Source organism: Triticum dicoccoides, chromosome 4A, assembly GCF_002162155.2.
Source record: "Triticum dicoccoides isolate Atlit2015 ecotype Zavitan chromosome 4A, WEW_v2.0, whole genome shotgun sequence".
NCBI classification, from domain to species: domain Eukaryota; kingdom Viridiplantae; phylum Streptophyta; class Magnoliopsida; order Poales; family Poaceae; genus Triticum; species Triticum dicoccoides.
Genome location: NC_041386.1, coordinates 34,468,071 through 34,474,709, shown reverse-complemented (window position 1 = coordinate 34,474,709; position 6,639 = coordinate 34,468,071).

The following is a 6,639-nucleotide window of genomic DNA, read 5'->3' as shown; positions in this document are numbered from 1 at the left end:
TTCTCCATAAGTCCGCGTAAACCCAAACGCTTTGATCATCTCATCAAAGCGAATGCTCCAACTCCGAGATGCTTGCACCAGCCCATAAATCGAGCATTGGAGCTTGCACACCTTGTCAGCATTCTTAGGATCGACAAAACCTTCCGGCTGCATCATATACAATTCTTCCTTAAGGAAACCATTAAGGAATGCCGTTTTGACGTCCATTTGCCATATTTCATAATCATAGAATGCGGCAATCGCTAACATGATTCGGACGGACTTCAGCTTCGCTACCGGTGAGAAAGTCTCATTGTAGTCAACCCCTTGAACTTGTCGATAACCCTTAGCGACAAGCCGAGCTTTATAGATGGTCACATTACCATCCGCGTCTGTCTTCTTCTTAAAGATCCATTTATTTTCTATGGCTCGCCGCTCAACGGGCAAGTCAGTCAAAGTCCATACTTCGTTTTCATACATGGATCCTATCTCGGATTTCATGGCTTCTAGCCATTTGTCGGAATCCGGGCCCGCCATCGCTTCTTCATAGTTCGAAGGTTCACCGTTGTCTAACAACATGATTTCCAAGACAGGGTTGCCGTACCACTCTGGTGCGGAACGTGTCCTTGTGGACCTACGAATTTCAGTAGGAGCTTGATCAGAAGTATCTTAATCATTATCATTAACTTCCTCTCTAGTCGGTGCAGGCACCTCAGGAACATTTTCTTGAGTTGCGCCATTTTCCGGTTCAAGAGGTAATACTTCATCAAGTTCTACTTTCCTCCCACTTACTTCTTTCGAGAGAAACTCCTTCTCTAGAAAGGATCCATACTTGGCAACAAATATCTTGCCTTCGGATCTGAGGTAGAAGGTATACCCAATAGTTTCTTTAGGGTATCCTATGAAGATGCATTTTTCCGACTTGGGTTCGAGCTTTTCAGGTTGAAGTTTCTTGACATAAGCATCGCATCCCCAAACTTTTAGAAACGACAGCTTAGGTTTCTTCCCAAACCATAATTCATACGGTGTCGTCTCAACGGATTTCGACGGAGCCCTATTTAAAGTGAATGCGGCAGTCTCTAAAGCATAGCCCCAAAAAGATAGCGATAAATCGGTAAGAGACATCATAGATCGCACCATATCTAATAGAGTGCGATTATGACGTTCGGACACACCATTACGCTGAGGTGTTCCAGGCGGCGTGAGCTGTGAAACTATTCCACATTTTCTTAAGTGTGTGCCAAACTCATGACTCAAGTATTCTCCTCCACGATCTGATCGTAGGAACTTGATTTTCCTGTCACGTTGATTCTCAACCTCACTCTGAAACTCCTTGAACTTTTCAAAGGTCTCAGACTTGTGTTTCATTAAGTAGACATACCCATATCTACTCAAGTCATCAGTGAGGGTGAGAACATAACGATAGCCACCGCGATCCTCAACACTCATTGGACCGCACACATCAGTATGTATGATTTCCAATAAGTTGGTTGCTCGCTCCATTGTTCCTGAGAACGGAGTCTTGGTCATTTTACCCATGAGGCATGGTTCGCACGTGTCAAATGATTCGTAATCAAGAGACTCTAAAAGTCCATCTCCATGGAGCTTCTTCATGCGTTTGACACCTATGTGACCAAGGCGGCAGTGCCACAAGTATGTGGGACTATCATTATCAATCTTACATCTTTTGGTACTCACACTATGAACATGTGTAGCATTACGCTCGAGATTCATTAAGAATAAACCATTCACCATCGGAGCATGACCATAAAACATATCTCTCATATAAATAGAACAACCATTATTCTCGGATTTAAATGAGTAGCCATCTCATATTAAACGAGATCCTGATACAATGTTCATGCTCAAACTTGGCACTAAATAACAATTATTGAGGTTCAAAACTAATCCCGTAGGTAAATTTAGAGGTAGCATGCCGACGGCGATCACATCGACCATGGAACCATTCCCGACGCGCATCGTCACCTCGTCCTTCGCCAGTCTCCGCTTATTCCGCAGCTCCTGCTTTGAGTTACAAATGTGAGCAACTGCACCGGTATCAAATACCCAGGAGCTACTACGAGTACTGGTAAGGTACACATCAATTACATGTATATCACATAATCCTTTCGTTTTGCCATCCTTCTTGTCCGCTAAGTATTTGGGGCAGTTCCGCTTCCAGTGACCACTTTCCTTGCAATAAAAGCACTCAGTCTCGGGCTTGGGTCCATTCTTTGGCTTCTTCCCGGCAGCTTGCTTGCCGGGCGCGGCAACTCCCTTGCCGTCTTTCTTGAAGGTTTTCTTACCCTTGCCTTTCTTGAACTTAGTGGTTTTATTCACCATCAACACTTGATGTTCCTTTTTGACTTCTACCTCTGCTGATTTCAGCATTGCAAATACTTCAGGAATGGTCTTTTCCATCCCCTGCATATTGAATTTCATCACAAAGCTCTTGTAGCTCGGTGGAAGCGACTGGAGGATTCTGTCAATGACCGCGTCATCCGGGAGATTAACTCCCAGCTGAGTCAAGCGGTTATGTAACCCAGACATAGTGAGTATGTGCTCACTGAAAGAACTGTTTTCCTCCATCTTACAGCTGAAGAACTTGTCGGAGACTTGATATCTCTCGACCCGGGCATGAGCTTGGAAAACCATTTTCAGCTCTTCGAACATCTCATATGCTCCGTGTCTCTCAAAACGCTTTTGGAGCCTCGGCTCTAAGCTGTAAAGCATGCCACACTGAACGAGGGAGTAGCCATCGGTACGTGCCTGCCAAGCGTTCATAACGTCTTGTTCTGCAGGGAGAACAGGTGCATCACCCAGCGGTGCTTGTAGGACATAATCTTTCTTGGCAGCTATGAGGATGATCCTCAGGTTCCGGACCCAGTCCGTGTAGTTGCTGCCATCGTCTTTCAGCTTGGTTTTCTCTAGGAACGCGTTGAAGTTGAGGACTACGTTGGCCATTTGATCTACAAGACATATTGTAAAAAATTTAGACTAAGTTCATGATAATTAAGTTCATCTAATCAAATTATTCAATGAACTCCCACTTAGATAGACATCCCTCCTGTAATCTAAGTATAACATGATCCAATTTAACTAGGCCGTGTCCGATCATCACGTGAGACGGACTAGTCAACATCGGTGAACATCTTCATGTTGATCGTATCTTCTATACGACTCATGCTCGACCTTTCGGTCTTCTGTGTTTCGAGGCCATGTCTGTACATGCTAGGCTCGTCAAGTCAACCTAAGTGTTTGCATGTGTAAATCTGTCTTACACCCGTTGTATGTGAACGTTAGAATCTATCACACCCGATCATCACGTGGTGCTTCGAAACAACGAACTGTCGCAACGGTGCATAGTTAGGGGGAACACTTTCTTGAAATTATTATGAGGGATCATCTTATTTACTACCGTCGTTCTAAGTAAACAAGATGCAAAAACATGATAAACATCACATGCAATCAAATAATAATAGTGACATGATATGGCCAATATCACATAGCTCCTTTGATCTCCATCTTGGGGCTCCATGATCATCTTGTCACCGGCATGACACCATGATCTCCATCATCGTGTCTCCATGAAGTTGCTCGCCAACTATTACTTTGTTGGGGAACGTAGCAGAAATTCAAAATTTTCCTACGTGTCACCAAGATCTATCTATGGAGAAACTAGCAACGAGGGGAAAAGAGTGCATCTACATACCCTTGTAGATCGCTAAGCGGAAGCGTTCAAGTGAACGGGGTTGAAGGAGTCGTACTCGTCGTGATCCAAATCACCGGAGATCCTAGTGCCGAACGGACGGCACCTCCGCGTTCAACACACGTACAGCCCGGTGACATCTCCCACGCCTTGATCCAGCAAGGAGAGAGGGAGAGGTTGAGGAAGACTCCATCCAGCAGCAGCACAACGGCGTGGTGGTGATGGAGGAGCGTGGCAATCCTGCAGGGCTTCTCCAAGCACCGCGGGAGAGGAGGAGTAGGGAGAGAGGTAGGGCTGCACCAAGAGGGAGAGGTTCTCGTGTCTATAGCAGCCCCAAACCTCAAGTATATATAGGGGAGGGAGAGGGCTGCGCCCCCATCTAGGGTTTCCCCCCCCCCAAGGGGTGCGGCCAGCCCTAGATGGGGCTTGGGGAGGCGGCCAAGAGGGGAGAGAGGGGAGGCGCCCACTAGGTGGGCCTTAAGGCCCATCTGGACTAGGGTTTGACCCCTCCCACTCTCCCTTGCGCCTTGGGCCCCTTGTGGGGGGCGCACCAGCCCACCTAGGGGCTGGTCCCCTCCCACACTTGGCCCACGCAGCCTTCTGGGGCAGGTGGCCCCACTTGGTGGACCCCCGGGACCCTCCCGGTGGTCCCGGTACATTACCGATATCGCCCGAAACTTTTCCGGTGACCAAAACAGGACTTCCCATATATAAATCTTTACCTCCGGACCATTCCGGAACTCCTCGTGACGTCCAGGATCTCATCCGGGACTCCAAACAACATTCGGTAACCACATACAAGCTTCCTTTATAACCCTAGCGTCACCGAACCTTAAGTGTGTAGACCCTACGGGTTCGGGAGACATGCAGACATGACCGAGACGTTCTCCGGTCAATAACCAACAGCGGGATCTGGATACCCATGTTGGCTCCCACATGTTCCATGATGATCTCATCGGATGAACCACGATGTCAAGGACTCAATCGATCCCGTATACAATTCCCTTTGTCTAGCGGTATTGTACTTGCCCGAGATTCGATCGTCGGTATCCCGATACCTTGTTCAATCTCGTTACCGGCAAGTCTCTTTACTCATTCCGTAACACATCATCCCGTGATCAACTCCTTGATCACATTGTGCACATTATGATGATGTCCTACCGAGTGGGCCCAGAGATACCTCTCCGTTTACACGGAGTGACAAATCCCAGTCTCGATTCATGCCAACCCAACAGACACTTTCGGAGATACCTGTAATGCACCTTTATAGCCACCCATTTACGTTGTGACGTTTGGTACACCCAAAGCATTCCTACGGTATCCGGGAGTTGCACAATCTCATGGTCTAAGGAAAAGATACTTGACATTAGAAAAGCTTTAGCATACGAACTACACGATCTGTGCTAGGCTTAGGATTGGGTCTTGTCCATCACATCATTCTCCTAATGATGTGATCCCGTTATCAACGACATCCAATGTCCATAGCCAGGAAACCATGACTATCTGTTGATCACAACGAGCTAGTCAACTAGAGGCTCACTAGGGACATATTGTGGTCTATGTATTCACACGTGTATTACGATTTCCGGATAATACAGTTATAGCATGAATAAAAGACTATTATCATGAACAAAGAAATATAATAATAACACTTTTATTATTGCCTCTAGGGCATATTTCCAACAGTCTCCCACTTGCACTAGAGTCAATAATCTAGTTCACATCACCATGTGATTAACACTGACAGGTCACATCACCATGTGACCAACATCCAAAGAGTTTACTAGAGTCAATAATCTCGTCCACATCACTATGTGATTAACACTCAATGAGTTCTGGGTTTGATCATGTTGCTTGTGAGAGAGGTTTTAGTCAACGGGTCTGAACCTTTCAGATCCGTGTGTGCTTTACAAATCTTTATGTCATCTCCTAGATGCAGCTACCACGCTCTATTTGGAGCTATTCCAAATAACTGTTCTACTTGGAGCTATTCTAAATTGTTGCTCCATTATACGTATCCGGTATCTCTATTCAGAGCTATCCGGATAGGTGTTAAGCTTGCATCATCGTAATCTTTACGTCGAACTCTTTATCACCTCCATAACCGAGAAAATTCCTTAGTCCACTAGTTATTAAGGATAACTTTGACCGCTGTACTGTGATCCATTCTTGGATCACTCTTGTACCCCTTGACTGACTCATGGCAAGGCACACTTCAGGTGCGGTACACAGCATAGCATACTGTAGAGCCTATGTCTTAAGCATAGGGGACGACCTTCGTCCTTTCTCTCTTTTCTGCCGAGGTCGAGCTTTAAGTCTTAACTTCGTACCTCACAACTCAGGAAAGAACTTCTTCTTTGACTGATCCATCTTGAACACCTTCAAGATCATGTCAAGGTATGTGCTCATTTGAAAGTATTATTAAGCATTTTGATCTATCCTTATAGATCTTGATGCTCAATGTTCAAGTAGCTTAATCCAGGTTTTCTATTGAAAAACACCTTTCAAATAACCCTATATGCTTTCTAGAAAATCATTTCTGATCATCAACATGTCAACAACATATACTCATCAGAAATTCTATAGTGCTCCCACTCACTTCTTTGGAAATACAAGTTTCTCATGAACTTTGTATAAACCCAAAATCTTTGATCATTTCATCAAAGCGCACATTCCAACTCCGAGATGCTTACTCTAGTCCTTAGAAGGATTGCTGGAGCTAGCATACCTTTTAGCATCCTTAGGATCGACAAAACCTTTCTGATTGTATCACATACAACCTTTCCTTACGAAAGTTGGTAAGGAAACTCGTTTTGACATCCATCTGCCAGATTTCATAAATGCTGCTTATGCTAACATGATTCCGACGGACTTAAGCATTGCTACGGATGAGAAAAACTCATCGTAGTCAACTCCTGGAACTTGTGAAAAACTCTTCGCCACAAGTCGAG